Below are 18,036 nucleotides of genomic sequence, written 5' to 3'. Positions count from 1 at the left end.
AAAGGTAACTGGCAGAGATAAAAATTAGTAAAAGGTATTTATTCTATAAATTATCTGAAATATAATTTAAAACAAAATGTTTTGTCTTTATCTTAATGTTTTTTTCCTTACTGAAAAATACCTTTAGGGACTTCCTGGCTGTTCAGTGGTTAAGACTCCGTGCTCTGGTTAGGGAACTAACATCCCAGATGCTGCGCGACTCGGCCAAAAAAAACCCCAAAACCAACCAACAAACAAAAAACCCCACCTTTATATATAGTAGGAAGTATAAACTAAGAGGTTTGTGAGACAAAAGCTACTTTGCAACATTTTTTTTAATATTCATTTACTTATTTATGTGGCTGTGCCGGGTCTTAGTTGCGGCACTCGGGATCTTTAGTTGCAGCATGAGGGCTCTTTTAGTTGTGGCATGTGGGATCTAGTTCCCTGACCAGGGATCGAACCTGGGCCCCCTGCATTGGGAGCGCACAGTCTTAACCACTGGACCGCCAGGGAAGTCCCCATTTCTTTTATATTGCAGTAAAATATGCATAAGATTCACCCTTTTTAGGTGTATGGTTCTGAGGCATTAAGCACATTCACAATTGTTGTGCAATCCATCACCATCATCCATTTCCAGAACTTTTTCATCACTCCAAATAGAAACTCTGTGCCCATTAAACAACTTCCCTTTTTCCCCTCCTCCCTGCCCTTAGTCATCTCTTTCATTTGTCTCCATGAATTTGCTTATTTTAGATACCTCATATGAGTGGAAACTTATATTTATCCTTTTGGTTCTGTTTTTCTTTCACTTAGCATAATGTCCTCAGGGTTTGTCCATGTTTAGCATGTGCTGGAATTTCTCCTTTTTAAAGGCTGAGTAATATTCCCTTGTGTGTATAGACCACATTTTGTGTATCCATTCATCCTTTGATAGATATTTGGGTTATTTCCACCTTTTGGCTGTTGTTACGAACACTGGTGTACAAATACCTGCTTGAGACTCTGCTTTCCATTATTCTGTGTATATACCTAGAATTGGAATTGCTGGATCATATAGTAAATTCTACATTACTTTTTGAGGAACTACCAAACTGTTTTCCACAGTGGCTGCACCAATTTATATTTACACCAGCAATGCACACGTTTTCTGATTTCTGACATCCTTACCAACACTTATTCTTTTCTGTTTTTTTGGGTTTTGTTTTGTTTTTTGATAATAGCCATCCCGATGGACATGATGTGGTATCTTTCTGTGGCATTGATTTACATCTCCCTAATAATTAGGGAAATCTTCTCCTGTGCTTGTTGGTCATTTGTATATCTTCCTTTGAGAAATGTCTATTCAAGTCTTTGCTCATTTTAAAATGGAGTTTGAAATAACTCACATGTTGGGGGCAATATATGAGAAATAATTTTTGGCTCCGAGGATGGCTTTTTGTTTTTTTTTAATAACATTCTCAAAACAAAGAACTCAGTATTTTCTAAGGTCAAATTCATAGTAGACGTGAAAGTTGAACAAGTGATAGGAAAAGCCAGCTGACTTTCAGTGTGTTCTGGGTGAAAAGAGGGCCACTCAGAACCAAAGATCATCTGTGAAATAAGGAAGCAGAAAATCTTTATGGTTACCATAATGCCTAAGAAACAGAGAAAAGCATATAATAGTACCTCAGTAGCCTGGGGGTGGGCGGGGTCAGGGTATAACCGAGAAGTATTTCAGGCGCCATGACTTTGAGGCAAAACTTGCTGGAGAGAGGCGAGAGCTGGAGATGCGGGGTCGCCAGAAGACGGAGGTCACTGAGAGCGCGGGTCTGGCAGTTTTTCAACTGAACCGCATAAGCCACTCAAGAGCCACTCAGCCGGCCTGGCCGGGGCCTATTAGTGCCAAGTAGAAAACCAGCTTCGGACATTTTAGCAACCGAATTTTGTGAACTAGCGAGTGTTAAATGCCTAGTTCCGCGCTGCCATCACTTCTAGGAGGTCTTCAGTAGGGGTTTAAAATCTGTTGGATGATAAAGCGGTCATCCGGAGTCAGGGCCCCCGCAAAGCTGGTCCCGCAGGCTGACCTGGGCGCGCTTCAGCAAACGAGCAGTGCGCATTCCTTCCTGCTGTGAGCCGGCGTAGGAGTTTTTAAAATGTTAACAGACCGAGAGGCCTAGAGCAGCGCTCCTTGGGATGCAGAAAAGGGTTCAGAGATTTGGTGGTCCTTTCTCTGGCCCCCAGGCTCCAGCCTGTTTCCTCTGATTCACAGGGTGTGGTGCACTCCGGGTACGTGGGAGGCCAAACCCAGAGATTCGGCTCTGGGAATAGCAGTCCCTGCGGCCTGCAAAGGCCGGACCTCACACCCCTCCCCACGCCTTTCCTGCTCAACACCTCAGTCCAGTTCATAACATCTCAATATGGTTTTTAAGCAGATCGAGACTAAGGGCTCTGTTCAGCCCACACAAGGGCCCTCGGAGGACGCGCGGCCGATCTCAGGGATGTGAGATGAGAGTTTGGGGGCTTCTGGGGAGCAGGGAGAAGAGCCCTCCCAGCCCGCAGCCGCTGGCTCCCTTCTGCAGACCGAGTTCCAACGCCGCGGGTCACGGGCATGGAAGTTAGTCTAGCTGCGGCCGGCGCTCCGCCTGGATTCCAGGTTTGGTGTCCAGACACTAACCTTGGGGCGTCGGAGCTGTGCGCAAGTCCAGGTCCCCGACTCTGGGGGCCCCCCGGCCGCAGATCGCCTCCGTCCCGCGAGGCCCGGACCTCCCACCCAAGGCAAGGCTTTAAAAATAGCCCCGATGAGATTCAGGCAAGAGGAAGGAACATTTTTTTTTTTTAATGTGTAAAAAATGTTTTGCTTCTGGTAGGGAACACTACCGCTGCAAGTTCCAGCACATAGGGCTCCCTCCGCGCGCACCCACGGCCATCTCCGCCCCTCGGGCCAGGCGCGGGCACTGTCTCCCGGATCCGGATTTGGGGAGCGCAAGTGCCCCCTGTGGTCGGCCCGCGCCTGACCCCACGGGCCTGAGAAGACAGAAGCGGCCGGCGTAGGGGCCCGGGAGGAAGTTGGAGCCGCGGGGCCAGGAAGGGGGCAGGTCGGCGCCGCGGGCCTGGCGGGGGCCCCACTGAGCCAGGGCCACCCCGGGGCGCCGTGCCGAGGCCCGCGCGGACTCGCGTCCCCCCACGTGGCCGGCCGCCCGGGGCCCCACGTGGAAGGGGCGGAGGAGGAAGGAGGGTGGAGGGAGGGCCAGATTCGCAGCCGCTGCAGCTGGACCCCCAGCCCTGCCCGCGAGGCCCCAGCGCTTCGCTAGGGCCTCCCAGGCGGGGCCAGGCCGGGGAGTGCCCGCCGCGCCCGGCCCACTCGCCCGCCCGCCGCGCCTGTGTGCACTTTCGCGGAGCCACTAATCCCCCGAGAGAGGCGATTTGTAGTGAAGAGTATCTGTAGGGGGCGAGGCCGGCCCATGTGGGGTTGTGTCATTGGTTTGTAAAGAGAGACCCCGCCTTTGCCCAAAAAAAAAAAAAAAAAAAAAAAAAGGAGCGAGGAGTGAGCGAGCGGCGACCCTCACCTCGCCTCCCGCCTCGCTCCTGCGCAGCCGGCGGCCACCGGGAGACGCGGCCGCGCCGCTTCTTTCCCTTTCCTTTTCTCTCCGTTTTCCTCCTCCTTCCCCGGAGGAGAAAACAAATAAAGAAAAGCAAATAGCCGGGAGGCGCTCGGCTTCCAGGACGCTCCCTCCCCCGATCCAAGTTGGAATTAGCATCCTCTTGGGGGTGAGCGTGGCGCGGGGCGTGTGCGGGCCGGGTACCCCCAGCGCAGCCCCCTGCCTGCGGCCGGGCGCGGGGCCGGGACCAGGCTGGAGACGATCGGGAGCCGGGTGGGCGGAGGAAGGGGGTGGGGTGGGTGGGGAAGTAGGAAGAGGCTCGGCGGCAGGGGGAGGAGGAGGAAGGGAAGGGGAGGGGAGGGTGGGGAGCGGAGATAAGGGGAGGGGACGGGACGGGAGGGGAGGAGGGGAAGGGAGGGGAGGAGGGGAAGGGAGGGGAGGAGGGGAAGGGAGGGGAGGAGGGGAAGGGAGGGAGAGAGGGGAGGGAGGGCAGAGAGGGGAGAGAGGAGGGAGGGGAGGGAGGGGTGAGGGGAGGGTAGGGGAGGGAGGGGTGAGGGGAGGGAGGGGAGAGGGGAGGGAGGGGAGGGAGGGGTAAGGGGAGGGAGGAGGGAGGAGGGAGGGGAGGGAGGGAGAGGGGAGGGGAGGGGAGAAGGGAGGGAGGGTAGTGGTGAGGGGAGGGAGGGTAGTGGTGAGGGAGGGGAGGGGGAGAGGGGAGGGAAGGGAGGGGGAGGGGGAGAGGGGAGGGAGGAAGGGGAGAGGGAGGGGAGGGAGGGAGGGGAGAGGGGAGGGAGGGAGGGGAGGGAAGGGGAGAGGAGAGATTAAGTTTTTGTGTGTGTGTGTCCTTGTGTGCGTGTGTCATTTTAAGGTGGCCCGGGAGCGGCCCAGAGGAACTGGCAGCGGCCGGAGGAGCGAGGGACGGAGCCGGGAGCCATGCCGCGCTGAGGGGGGGCCGCACAGCCGCCGCCACCGCCGCCACCGCCGCCGGGTGGGGTGGGAGGGGCGGGAGCCGCCGCCGCTGCTGCCGCCGCCTCCCGGGTGGGCGCCCTTCGCCGTGGACGCCGGCGGCCCGGGACGAGGTAAGGGGGGCCCCGGGGGAGGGCTGGGACCGCCGCCGCCCCCGCCTCACCTGCGGCCGCGGGCCGGGGGCGCCGCGCCCGCGCCTCACTGCGCCACTGGGGGGGAGGAGGAGGAGGGCGAAGGACACCAAGCCGGCATCCGAGGACATCTTTGGTCTGCGTCCCCGGCCCGGTGTCCCCGCTCGGCGCTCGGGAGTGGGCGCCGGCCTGGGGTCCCTGCCTGCCGCCCCCCGCCGCCGATCGTGCCCGCTGGCCGCCGTTAGCGCCAGGATTTTTGTTGTGATGAGAGTTGATGAATGCGAAGTAGGCGGTCACCTTCCTTCCCATCAGGGCTGGCAAAAAAAAAAAAAAAAGAAACCCCGAGCACGGCGGCGTCCGGAGGGCAGCGGCGGCGGCGGCGGCGTCTCGGCGACGGTTTCCTAGGCGCCCCCGGCTCCTGTTCCCGGAGGCCGGTGGGTGCGCGCGCGGGGGCCGCCCGCGACCCAGGCCGAGCGCGCGGCGTGCCGCGGGGACAATACGGCCGGATCCCCCGGAACCGGGAGTCCGAGCGCGCGGGGCCTTGCGCCTGCGGGGCGGGGGAGGGGAGCGGGGGGTCCGCTGGGAAACCGGGGCGCGCGCGGCTCCGGGTCCCCAGGGGAGCGGCCCCTGCTGGCAGGGGATCCCGCGCGGCGCCCCGGGAGCGCAAGTGAAAGACGGGAAAGGAGGCGAAGTGGAACCCTTTTGTTTTGCCGGCCCCGCATTGTTGGCTCCTCCGGGCAGCCGGGCCACATCTGCCGCCGCCGCCACCACTGCCGCGGCGGGCTCGGCCCGCCAAAGTCGCAGCGGGGCGGGGGCCTGGGGCGAGCCGGGCGGCGGGCGCGGGCGGGGGCCGAGCTGGCTGGGCATTTCCTCTGCCCGGCCGCGCTCCCGCCGGCACCACTTCCTCCTCACGCGCCGCCGCCGCCGCCGCCGCCGCCGCCGCCGCGAACCCGGCCCGCCCGCTTCCCCCGCCCTGGCCGCACTTTTCGGGTGGGGCGAACCAAAAAGAAAAAGTTTCGCAGGAGGGTCTGGCGAGGGCGCGACCCGGGCGGCGGGGACTCGGCGCGGCGCAGAGGCAGCCGGGCGGCCGCGATCGCCTTTTCCTCCTTGTCCTCCGCGGCGCCGGACGGACCCGCGCGGCCGAGGAGAAGCGCCTTTCTTTCTCTACCTCGCGCTCTTCCCAACGACCCGGGGCAAGTTGGGCAGAGGCGCGCGGGCGCCGGGGCGCGCAGGGTCTTTCACCAGCTGGAGGTCCGCGGCGTGGCCGGTCGTCCGCAGCCCACGCAGCGCCCAGGTGCCGGGAGGCCGCGGGCCGGGGAGCTCTGCGCGGTCACCACTGGCCACGGCGAGACACACACGCGCACATACTCCCTTCGGTGGCTCGCTTTCCGCCGCCGCGGATGGTCACGGACACTGAGTCTGCGTGTGCGCGCGAGTGTGTGTGGTGCGCCCAGCCCTCAAATACTTTTTCCGGAGGCGGCCCAAGCGGCAGTTGGCTCCAAGGGCACCCGGGTTTAGTATTTTACAAGGGAAAGGAGGAATTTTTCGTAGAAATTCCCGCTTGGTCTGCGTCCTTGCGGTGGAGTCTGCTGGCAGTGGCCTGCGTCGTCATGCCGGGCTCACTTGCCCTATCCGGGGTAAACAGATCTTTCTGGATTTTTCCCCCTTTTTTCTTTTTTAAAGACTGGAGATCGGGTTAAGTTCTTAGAGAGTCAGACGTGAGTGGCTTGAAGGGTAGACAAGAGAATTCTATTCTATAAATATGCATTGGAAATTTAAAATGCTAAGTGCCTTATTTGCAATTCTGTTGGATATTGTAGAGACTGGTATATTTTTATCTGACATGGATAATTTGGAGGGGACGTTTATTTTGGTTAGTTTACTAAGTGATTCTGCCTCCCGACTTTGGCGAAATATATCAAACTCTGGTACTACTCTTTCAGAGAAGACACTCTTTTCTGCTAGCTAGGTGCTTGGGCTCAAAGGCAGTTTAAAATTTACCCCGTGTTCAGTACCTGAGACTGCTGTTCTGCCTCTGGGGTTCTCAAAGTAGAACTTTAGTTTTCATGTGCTTAGGAGAATTCCACTGTTTTGATTTTTTAAAATAAATTTTCTACGTTTTGAAGTAATGGGGCTTTAAAGCATCTTGTTTTCATAATCATTTGATTTCAAAGCATACTTCTTAGAGCAATTATAAATCAATATTCAAAATGCTAATTAAAGACTTTAAGAGCAGCTTTAATATAATATTGAAACAGGATTTCTTTTCTCTTTTTTAAGTAAGAGGGACTATCTCAGAGTTGAAACACTAAATATCCTTTTGTCTAGCATCAGATCTCTGGGCTGCTCTGACACTCTGGTAAAAACCCCTAGTGCCCTTTCTACTGCCCCCCCCAAAGAAAAGTTAATGAGATGGTAGATTTCAAGCAAAAAAGCAGGCCCTCCTTCTTGCAAAATATGCTTCCAGTTGCCATTGAAGTTGGATGCTAGCTGTGAATGCACTTGCCTTTAATGAAACCAGTTTAATCGTTCACACTCGATCAAGTATAACAGGACCAAACAAAGGAAAGAAGCCAGCATATTTCTGTAGAGCATTGAGGGATTTAGTGTTAAGTGTTGATGTTGGGTCGCCCCCTCCCCCCACTCTGTCCCCTGTTCAAGGGAGTGAGGGTTGAAGGCAAAGGGAATTTATGACACTGATTGGTTTTCTGTGCCCGAGGAGTAGGGGACCCCAGTTTGTCCCTGTAGAAAGCAGTTATTAGAGGGAATTTACAAATCTTGGGTTTGGAGCTTGTTTTGGACCTGACATGGTGCCTTTTGGTTTAATTCTTTTTCCTGTTTGGGAAGATAAAGCGAAGGGGTATGTTTCCTCCCTCCTTCCTGACTGTACATTAATAAAGCTATAGGTGGAGGGTGCTCTGCGTACTCTGCAGATTGGAACTCAGAGCCCTGTTATTTAGGATTTCATTTGGGATCTTTGAACATCCTGAACTGGGTGTTCTCCTGGGGGAGGGGCAGGGCAAATTGCCTTTTTTTAACTGTGATTTAAACAATAACAACAGCAGCAAAAAAATCTCTTTGTCCCTAAAATGTATTTCTTTGCCAGGCTCGAATTGCAGCTTACGCCTGGCAGTTAGTCATTGACTGGGTGAAGAAATATTTGCAAAGTGTGTCTCTTTAAAGTTAAAAAAGTAAAAAAGTTTGGCTACTTAAAAACAAACACTACTAGCATTGTAAAAATACACCAGTGACATACTTCGTGAGATATTTTGGCCTTTTAAGACTCAGGGCACACCTGTTCCTGTGGAGTCGAGTTTGCTTTCCCTGGCATTGTTAATCTGGTCGTGTACACAAGACGAAACAGGAAAACTTGCTATTCGTATAATTATTAACTAGCCATCAGTTACCCTTTCAGGGAATAATCAATAACTTTACTCTTGACTTGTAAAACTCCAGAAAGAAATCCTATTCATAAGCCCTGAAAGTGTTTTAATGAGAGACGAAGTGAAACAAACAGCCACAACAACAACAAACAAAGCTGCAAAATCAACCTGCAACTTTTTCAGTGTTCTGAGTAGCTAGCGACAAGGTAAATGAAGGATGAGTATGTAACATAGGTACTGAGCAAGCACATCGCTGGATTGGGAAAGGATATTATTGCTGGCAACTGTTAAAATGCCAAAGCAAAGAGAGTTCAGGATAACTCGCACCGTTTGAAATCCTTGAGACTCAAAACCAAAAGGGCGGCCCCGCTGAGGTCTAGCACCAGAACGCCATTTGCCAACAATTCTCTTCCATCATGAATCATTTTTGAAGGCAAAGTTATCCCCTTTGCACTTAACACTTTCCCTAAATGGAAAAAATTTAAAGAGTTTACAGCAATAGCAGAATGGCCACCCCAGTTGTCATTTTTTACCACTGTCATTTTAATATAGAAGGGCTGTCATCATAACATATGTGAGTACAAACCTGGGTCCCTCTGTTACTAATCTTTCTATCAGTGAAAAGCAGCAGCCCAAGTGTCTCATGTCCCTGATACAGGCCACAAATATATATTCATATAGTACGTGATTGGGAAAGGAAATTTATCTTTTCAGCAGGGCACAGCTCCTGTAATATTTCCACCACCTGGCTGATAGTTCAATTACAGAGGGTGGAACACATTTCTGTAGTAATTTAAAAATGGGAGTGCAGTTTGCTTGACTCTTCAAATAGAAGTTCTTGTACTTAACACCATGTATTGAAATATCGGGGTGTCTTATTCCCCAAGAATGTTCCTGCATTTCACTACCTAAGGAATGCTTGTGTGGACTTCCACTACTGCAGACTTTTAGTAGGCACATGAAAATGCTGGAATGGATCTGCTCTCAGAGGCTATACTGCCTGGGCAGTATCAGTTTTCTCCCTTACAGCTGGTAAGCATGTCCTAATTTACACTCCTGCGGTTAAAGTTACAGCATCCTGGGAAAGAAGGAAAAATGCAAATCTTCCCCCCCAATCAATCTTTTGAAGTTAATTTTTATTCAAGTCTGTGTTTGATGGAATATGTATCAAAGACTTATGAAAGGGTATTTTTTTTCTTTTTTTTTTTTTAAACACACCTATCTCTGGGTTTGGAAAATTACATTTAATAATTGCTAAAAACTTCAGAACCATTTTTAAGGTGTTCAGTGTTTCTTTTGATCATGATTTAATCAATAGTATCCAAAAGCCGTCAGTGTGACTCTAATGATCTTCACAAATTAATGTTTGGACTTCATCTGTCGCTTGCTTTTAGCCATCATCATTATTAGTATTTCAAGCCTAAATTATGGCTGCACTTGGACCTTCAGGACCGCACCAGTGAAAAGAAGGGCTTTGCACATTGTGCAAAAAAAAAAAAAAATGGGATTCACAAATGAATACAGAATGTACAATAGGGAGCAAGCCAGGCCATTGTTTGTGTGGAATGTTGACTATGGGAGCCAAGGGGCAGTTTCGCCTCATTCTTCTAACTGCTGGAGAACACAGAAACTTCAGGAGCTGCAGACAGGATGGGAACCAGAGTCACAATCATCCGTCTTTGCCTGGCATGGCAATTGGGGCCACCGGCCTGCTCCCTTTCCAGACTTTTTCTTAGAAGGTGGTCTTTTCTGGACTGCTGGGGAACTCTGTGTTCTTCTTCTTCTCAGTGATCTGCTTTTTGGAGGAAAGATTCTAAAAGCAGATAGTAGGGTTCTTCTAAGAAAGTGTTAACGAAGCAGACTTTTCCCCCACCCCTGAAATGCAATTTTCAGAAATCACATTCAACACTTACCAGGAACTGAGGCATCTGAAGTCATAGGAAGCAGTTGTGTTTATTTTATTATTCCCCTCACATTAAAGTAGTTTTTAGTCTGTGGTGTTAGGGAAAGTGCGGCTAAAATGAGTGTTGGATTTTTGTATTTTGTTGCACAGGTGCTGCCATTTCTGAAAACTCCTCTGTATTGCATCTTCCTCCTCCATTCACAAAGCTTTCTGCTTCCACAGGGGAGCTGAGGTTCCAAAGTGGAGCCAAAACTCTGTTGCTAAAGTGCCAGGCGCTCGTGTTAACTTTCTTTTTTGCCTCTCCAGGAAGTGGGATCAGTGTAGCCCTGGCCCATTGTTGGGGGCTGATGCCCCTTCTGCCTGGAACTTTGGGGGCCAGTTGATGTTTCCATCTGTATCTAGCCTAGTTCCTCCTTGAGTGAATGTTTTAGAAATGATCTGCTTTAACTGTTTCTGTAACGAAATTTAACAGATGGTTGCCTAGGAGTGGCTTAATATTCACAAAAATTGTGATAAAATGGTTGGGTTCTTTCTTATTCCTGGAGCAAATGATGCTTTTGCTTTTATGGAGAATTGTGACTTCTATCCTGGGTAATAACAGAGCCTGCATTCTCCCCAAGGTCGGATGGTGTTTAGGGGATGTTAATCCCGAATAGCTGTTGTTTCCTGAACTTGGTGGGCAGCCTCACCTTTGGTTGGTGTTCACTGAGAGTCCAGAAATGTCCCGGGGTAGGGGGGAAGGCAGTGCTTTTCAACAAAACGGTGTGGTTCTTAAAATTCATCCCGCTTGTGAGATAAAAACAAAGAAAACCTTCCTTTACATTGTTGATTTTCTCCCTCTCACAAGTGCTCAGAAACCTGCTTTTTGCATTAAAGTAAATCTTTAATTATGACTTGAAAGACACTATTAACTGGCTTGAAGCTTGGTTGGAAGTAGTGGCGACGTTTCTGTGTCTCATCCCAGCCCAGGTTGTGGCAGAAACTTGGAAGGGCCTTTTTAAGGAATTCGTCACATGGATGATGTGTGGGTCTTTTTCTGCAGCGCTGGGGCTGGCCAAGGGGTTGTAAACTCACTGCTGCGCTCCAGCCATGCCTGAAATCTGGCTTCCAGCACAGGACAAACAAAAACTTCATTATGGAGTCATGGAATCCCAGGAAGTTTCTTTGGAAGGAACTGTAGACCGAGATCGTAGAGGTCAGCTCCTCTGGCCTGATGGGATTGTTCCCTCCGCCCCCGCCCCAGGTATATGGCAATTTAAAAAGCCTGAAGCCTAGCTGTTGAGGCTAGCAGAGAATCACTTGTTAGGTGAAAATGACCTGAATCCAACCTGGAAGTGATAGTATTGTAGCTGACCAGGTGTGTGTGTCTGTGTGGGGTTGGAGGAGCAGCAGGTGAAGTCCCTTTGCTGTAGCGGGTGGAGGCCAGGAGACGGTTTGTGCACCCTTCCTGCTGAATGAACTCTGGCTGGGACTTTATTCTTTTGCTGATGGATGTTTTTAGTGGGGTGGCTCTAGAAGTGCAAATAAAGTTTCTGCTTGATCAGGCCCAGGTGGGTCTGGGGAATGGGTAGGGGTCATGCCTGCACATCCTTTTGGATGGTGGGGAGCCCATAGGGTGTTGCAGCTTCCGGGCCTGCCCACCTGGACTGCAGCCGCAGCGAGCCGGGAGGGCTCTCAGGGGCTCTGAAAACCCTGTCCAAGAATGGTTGCGGGGACTGGAGTGGAGCGGCCTTGCCCGGTCACGTGGGCTTGCTTTGCTGGGAGGGACAGGGTGCTGGTGACACCACGGAGGCCTTGCTGTTGGAGCTGCCAGGCCAGATGGGCTGCCTGGGCTCCTAGCACTGGCTGAGTTTGACTGACCACTGGGCCCGGGGTGGTAGGGCAGAGCTTTCCGAACAGCAGAGACCCGATGGTGGCCCACACGTGGGGGTACCTGCCTGCTGAGCTGAGGGGTGGGAATGCTGCGTTTTCTTCCCAGGGGTTGTGACAAATATTTTAAGTTTCTTTCCGGCTCTTCTTCAGACGTTCAACTGTGGACTGCATTGCTGGCTGATTCCTCCAGCTGCCACTGCAGGCCTAGATGGAGCAGGAGGTCCAGTGTGGCTGCCACGGTTTCTACCCATATTCCTTATTAGTATCTCAGGAGGACACAGAGATGTACCTGAATCTTTTTTCTCAGTGCTTTCTGCTTATGGGCTAGAAGTCGCTCCAGGAGGGCAATCAATAAAGAGTATATTTTGCTGTACAGTTATCAGTATGCACATGTAAGTGCCTATAAGTAAAGTCTCAATGTTTTTGATCTTAAAAACATTTCACAGTCGTTAATCTTCACGATGCTCCTGCTGGCTAGGTAAATAGAGCAATTCCTATTTTATGCGAGGATGAAATATTGAATTGCCTCCCCCGAGTCATAAAGAGGCTGGTCTCCGCCTCCTGTTTCTGTAGCTCGAGTTTGGGGGCCTCGGGCGCCGGGAACCCCAACGTTCCGCCCAGACTGACCGCAGGGCGACTTCCGGGCTCCTGCACGACCTTCTGCTGCGGGGAGGGCAAAGTTGGGCCTGGGTGAAGGCCAACCGCCCTACCTGGCTGCCCTCTACCTGAGGGGGCGTGGTCTGTGGCTGCACTACCCCGAACGCGCCCCGTCAGCCGGAGTGCTGGGCCTTGCCAAAAGGACGGGTCTCCTGGCGTCTGGGGTTCCGGATTCTAGGACCCCAGGCCCGAAGGTGAGGTCCCCCTGACCCCTGGGCCCCGCGAACCTGGCGGCTCCGCTCCTCCCCTCCAGGCTGGCTCACCTGGAGGCTCCGCCCCCGAAGGCCGCCTACCTGGCGGCCCCGCCCGCCTTTTCCTTCCCCTGCCCCCCGGCTGGACCCCGCAGGCTCGCGTACTTATCCCCCCCACCCCATCCCCCGCACAGTACCGGACTCCGCCGGAAGCGCCCCTCCCCTCGCGCTTTGCCCTTTCACTTGTAAATAGGGAGCTGCTTCCCGCCGCTGGGAATTTGTCGAGAGGTGATAGAAATGGCCTTTACCCCCACCAGTGCCCACTTCCTCCTTCCTCCCGCAGCCCATTGTGCGGGGTCCCGCCCCTCGCCGCCGCCCACCCGCGGGCTCGCCCGCGCCACTCCCAGTCCCCCCGGCCGGGACGTGGAAGGAGCCCCGAGAGGACGCAGGACACCGAGGTGGGTCCCGAACCCGCGGCGAGGCTCGGAGCAGAACCAGGTACCTGACTGGACCGTGCCCGAGCCACCCCAGCGATTGCGGGCTCCGGGGATCTTAAACCTGAGTCGTGTTGTCCCTGTCTCTACAACCCACTCCCCAGTGGACAGGGAGGTTCGATGGTGGCAGAGGTGCGACAAGCGGTAAACGGCCCCATCGCTGTGACTTGGTCGGCTTGGCATCCCGTCGCAGGGGCGGCGTTGAGGCCGCGGTTTCTGCCGCAGCCTTCCAATCTGGCTCTGCTACTCGTAGTACCGATAGCGCGCTGGTGGTTCCGAGGGCTACCCCGTTCTCCCTCAGAACCTGCGTCCTTCTCACATTGCAGCGCTTCTCCGGGCGTGGGGCCTGATGAGCCATGTGACTAGAGGTTGCAGGGGCAGTAAGTGCAGAGCCAGGATGAAACGGGGCTTTTCCACCCTGCACCCCTCTTATCCTCGGTGGAGGAATTTCTGTGTGTTGCGCTCTTTCTATCCTTGCAAACTTAAATTTGATTCTCAAAAAGTCCACGCAGACCACTTAAGTAGTTCTTTTATTTTTGTGAAAGTAACACTGTAACTGCCCTTGACTGATCCTTTACTTAGAGTCGTTGTCACTCTCACTGGACGCTTGGCCTGTGTTGCATTTGACCTTTACAACAAGGTGGGTGGGGTGTCAGGCACAGGGGACACTTGGGTGACTTGTCCATCGCCCTCCCTGTCCTCCAAGTGGTAGAGCTGGGATTCGAACAGGCTCTTGGAAGTGAGGACCGGGCAGGATTCCCTGGTGAGGGAGCCGCTCTCCCCGCTGCCCTGAGAGCAGAGGGGAGGTGAGGGTTCAGGCTTGCCCTGAATCTGGCATGTTCTCCCCAGGATTCAGATGGCTTCTCAGAAACAAGTATCTTTCTCAGGCCCAGAGTTGCTTCTGGACCACATGGGACTGTGAGAAGTCTGGCTTGTTTTAATTTCCTTCTTTGATTAGTGGTCTTTTGTTGGGATCTCACAATCTAATGCTAAGGAAGGATTTCTAGATAGTTTCCTGGACCAGGCCTGTTTTAAATTCACTACACTTTCTGAGTTAATGATCTGAAGCCTGAGGCAGGCTCAGGAGATGGGGGGCCCCATTGGGTGCACAGGGAGAATTCTGCCTCTGGACCACAGACTCGCTGTCCCGGCAAAGACCAGACACCGGAAGGACCTCAAGGGCTAGGCACAGTGCTATTGATCGGGCTCTTTGAGGTAGAAGTGATAGTCACTGTTTCACCAATCAAGAAACAGCGTCGGGGGAGGGGGGAGGCAGGGGGGGAGGGGGGTGGAGTTCAGCAACTAAGGGAGCCAGCAGTCAATTCCACCTGGCTCTGGTTTCTCTGTAATTGATTGAGGCTTTTGGCTTTTGATTGGGACTTGAGTACATTTGGGGATGGCTTTGCTATGCTCGCCAAATGAGACCCCTCTGTCCTCCTGATCTCATTTCCTCCCTTGCCTCTATCTGGGTGTCTCTGATGTGCACCTCCCCCCCCCGCCCCACCCAGCAAACACACATGTGTGTGAATGAGCACACACATACACACACATGCCCTGAGATCGTGTGGCTAGCTTTCACAGTGTTCAGGTTTTTTGTTTTGTTTTTGTTTTTTTTCTGGTAAAATTGGGTTTAGTAGCCAGGTGCTCGACACGTCTGTGGTCTGGATGAGTGATCTCAGTGGGAGTCTTCTCAAGTGAGCCCCCTCCGTCCTAGCATGTGCCCCTCACTGGGGGGAGGGGCTGGAGGTGGGTGGGGCGTTCCCCTCCCTCACTCTGGCTGCTTCTCACTTTCCAGCTGGATTCATTATGCACATCTTACAGTGGGAGTTGGTTCCTGTGTTCAACATGGGGGAATGTGGGAAAAGAGACAGGGAAGATGGTGAGGATTTCACCTAATTGGAATAGTCTGTTTGCACCACTCCTGTAAAAACTAGCGAGAAACTTGATTCTGCTGGGTAAACCTCCTTTGGGCTGCGGCCCTGCATTTGTGCTGGCCTTGGAGAGGAATTTGAATTAATACTCCCTGACAAAAGGAACAGCTTTCTTTTCAAAGAGGCTATCAGAGAATTGAAAGGGAATGGCACAAAGTTGGGTGTGTCCTGAAATCTGGAGACTGGCCCTGCCTGGGTGATTAACTCACCTGAAAGGCACCCGGAGCAGGTGGTGTGGGAGCTCTCCGACTGACCTTGGCTTCCTTTAGGGTAAGGTCCCCGCGAGGTGGAGATTTTCCTGAAAAACAGGCTTTCCTTTAATTACAAGATTATCCTCCTGCCTTACCATGCTTCTCTTCCTTTCGTGAACACGTGTGTGCTTGCAGACACGTGTGTGCTTGGGAAATAAATCCCTGAAGTTCTTGCTGGTGCTCCAAGGCTCCAGTGGGCCTGGGTGGTGGTGGGGACACTGCAAACTCCCTGTCTCAGGCTTTGGGTTCTGCCCTGTTTCCTGGAGGTTGAGGGCAGCGCGGGGTGCGGGGTGCGGGGTCGGGAGCTTTTGACCAATTAGTCCGGTCCAGCTTGGGTCATGATTATCTTCTGCCTATTTTAAGTCCCCCCTGCAGTTTTCAAACAGGGTCTCCATTCTGCTTCACTCCCCATGGGAAAGGGTGGTGCATGGTAGGTGAAGGCACGCCAGGATTAGCCAGCTCGTGCCTCTCAGGCCTCAGCGGTGCTCGGTGGGACCCGAGAAGGAGAAGCAGCTGCTTCCATGGGGGCCCTTCTGCCTGGAGGGTGGATGTGGCCGGGTCTGAAGGCATTTAAGCACAGGAATGTTCTCATGGCCCTTATAGTTTTGTTAGCCTTGGCCAGCCGAGAGCCAGGATTTGTGGGTGGTCCCAGAACCTTTTTTGGGTCTGCAGGTGTGTATCTCTGGCCTCTTCCGGGTTTAGGGATCCCTGGCTCTGCAGAAATGCCCCTGGGCTTGGCATCCCGAGTTCCTCCGGAAGGACACGAGGGAAATCTGATAGGTTTCCCCCACATGCCCTGTTGGTGCCACGGTGAGTACACCAGGTTTCCTGAGACCCTAGTTTTCTCGGCCTTGGCCTTGTGCAGAGTTCTGTTTGTTCTCCCTGTTCCTCCAAGGTGTTTGCTGCTTTTCGCTCAGGGCTGAGGATTTTTTTTTTTCCCCACACGCAAACATCCTTTCTTCTCATTTCTCAACTAAGCCTGGGATTAAGAATGTGGCTTCATCTGACAAAAGCCAGGAGATTTCAGAATTAACGTTGGAATTCTATCTGTAGTGATGTCTTCCTGAGTATTTAAGGAGGGCTTTGAACAGCGTGTAATTTTCTCCTTCCCTAAACTGGCCAGATGCGCTCCAAGTAGTGGGCAGAGAAAGCAGCTCAGAGTGGTTTGAGTTTTCTCTGCGGTAACTGTGAGCTTGCCTTACTCGAGTCTCCTGTGTCCCAGGGGCAGGAAGGGCGAGGGGCTGTGACTAACAGTTGTTTGGGTTGTGCTCTTGATGTGTGTCTCAGACGACCCAAGAGCTTAGACACCCCTCAGAGCTCAGCAGAACCGCTAGAAATGCACATTGCAAGTATAACTCTGGTTCTTAAAAAGGTTTCTCTGCAAGGGAGAGTAACGGGTTTTTTCCTAATTTATTTCATCTTCTGTAGCTGCAGTGGGCAGGCTGGGGTCTTGGAGGGAGAGCGACTGGTGGGAGCTGGGTCTGGGTGCCTTGTCGTTAGCGGGGAGGAGGGCAGGGTCAGCGCAGGGACCAATTTTTGGCCGTGCTTGTATCTGGGAGTTTTGCAACTTGGTGATTACTTGTCATGTCAGGCTCCTGCTTAGATCCAAAAGCTTTTCTCTGGGCCACCCTGGAGCACTGGGCTGACCTCAGTGTTACCTGGGGACTCACTCTGACGGTGAGGGAGAGGTCCCACCGAGGCAGTGAATGTCTGCCTCCTTTGCCAGGGCTGAGGCTGGGCCCGAGGAGGGACGGCCCTGCCCCCAAGATAACACACGTCCCCACCAGCAGAGGAAGAGGCATCAGATGGGACAGACTGTTCTAGAAAGTGTGGGAAAAAGGAGGGATGGAACGAGACACATGATTGCATTTGGGATTTCACGAGCCCTCGCAAAGGGCTTCCGTTTCTGAACCGGAAGCAAGGGTAAGTATAGGGGTGGGCTACAAGGATTTGACGACGTAATATTTATATAGAGTTTAGAACAGGCCTGACACATTGTACGTGTTTGTTAACTTTATAAAAATACAAAATAAATAAACAAGCAAATCAGTTGCCCCCGCCGGGGGGTGCCGAGTGCCAGCCGGGGCAGGTTTCCTTGTGCTCCCTGGGCCTTGACTGCCTTGGTTGTGCAGGCTGGGAAATGGGACTTGCTGGTCACAGAGATGGTGAGTGGGCCCTGTCCTAGGCGAATGCGTCCACCAGGGAAGGGGGGTTTTATCCTTTGCACTTAAACGATGGATGGGTCTTATGGAGTCGGGGCAAGTGCCAGGTGAAGAGGGCGGGGCCCAGGGAGAAGTGTTTGTGGTGGGAGATCCAGATCCTGGTGCTCTTAAACACGACCTGAGTCTGCCTCACACAGGACCGGGAAGGCACCGGGAAGGGACTGGGAAGGGCGGGTGGAGGCTGGCTCCGTTAGGGAGCATCCCGTCTTCTCCTCCGTTCCTGGGGCCAAAGTGATGAACTGAAAACCGTTCAGGAGGTTGTTTTTAGACTGTGGAATGTGACTCGGTATTAGGTCACTCTGAGAAATGCCCAGTAAAATATTTACTTTCTATTTAAGACCTACTTTCCCTTCCCAGAGAAGGAAGAAAAAGCGAGGGGTTGGGTGCTGCCCTCCTTTGCCTGAGGACAGCCAGCACCCTTAACCCGTGGGGGCCTCTGTGGCAGTGAACTTGCTTCCCAGAGAACGGTGTGTTGGGT

At 53.1% G+C, this 18,036-nt stretch overlaps 1 protein-coding gene across 3 annotated transcripts in view; it reads left to right on the top strand.

The window, feature by feature from the left end:
• The first annotated feature begins 3,595 nt into the window (after positions 1–3,595).
• CTBP2 (C-terminal binding protein 2) overlaps positions 3,596–18,036 on the top strand; it is a 164,084-nt gene continuing 149,643 nt past the window's right edge. The window contains exons 1-2 of one of the 3 annotated variants that reach the window (XM_060126789.1): positions 3,596–3,729; positions 4,426–4,636. The gene's annotated coding sequence lies outside the window, so the exon portion shown is untranslated. Of the gene's footprint in view, positions 3,730–4,425; positions 4,637–5,068; positions 5,089–18,036 lie in introns of those variants that run through there. The other 2 variants (XM_060126792.1, XM_060126791.1) reach the window with 2 other exon arrangements.

Source organism: Lagenorhynchus albirostris, chromosome 16, assembly GCF_949774975.1.
Source record: "Lagenorhynchus albirostris chromosome 16, mLagAlb1.1, whole genome shotgun sequence".
NCBI lineage: Eukaryota > Metazoa > Chordata > Mammalia > Artiodactyla > Delphinidae > Lagenorhynchus > Lagenorhynchus albirostris.
This window is presented reverse-complemented; position numbering and strand designations above follow the sequence as displayed.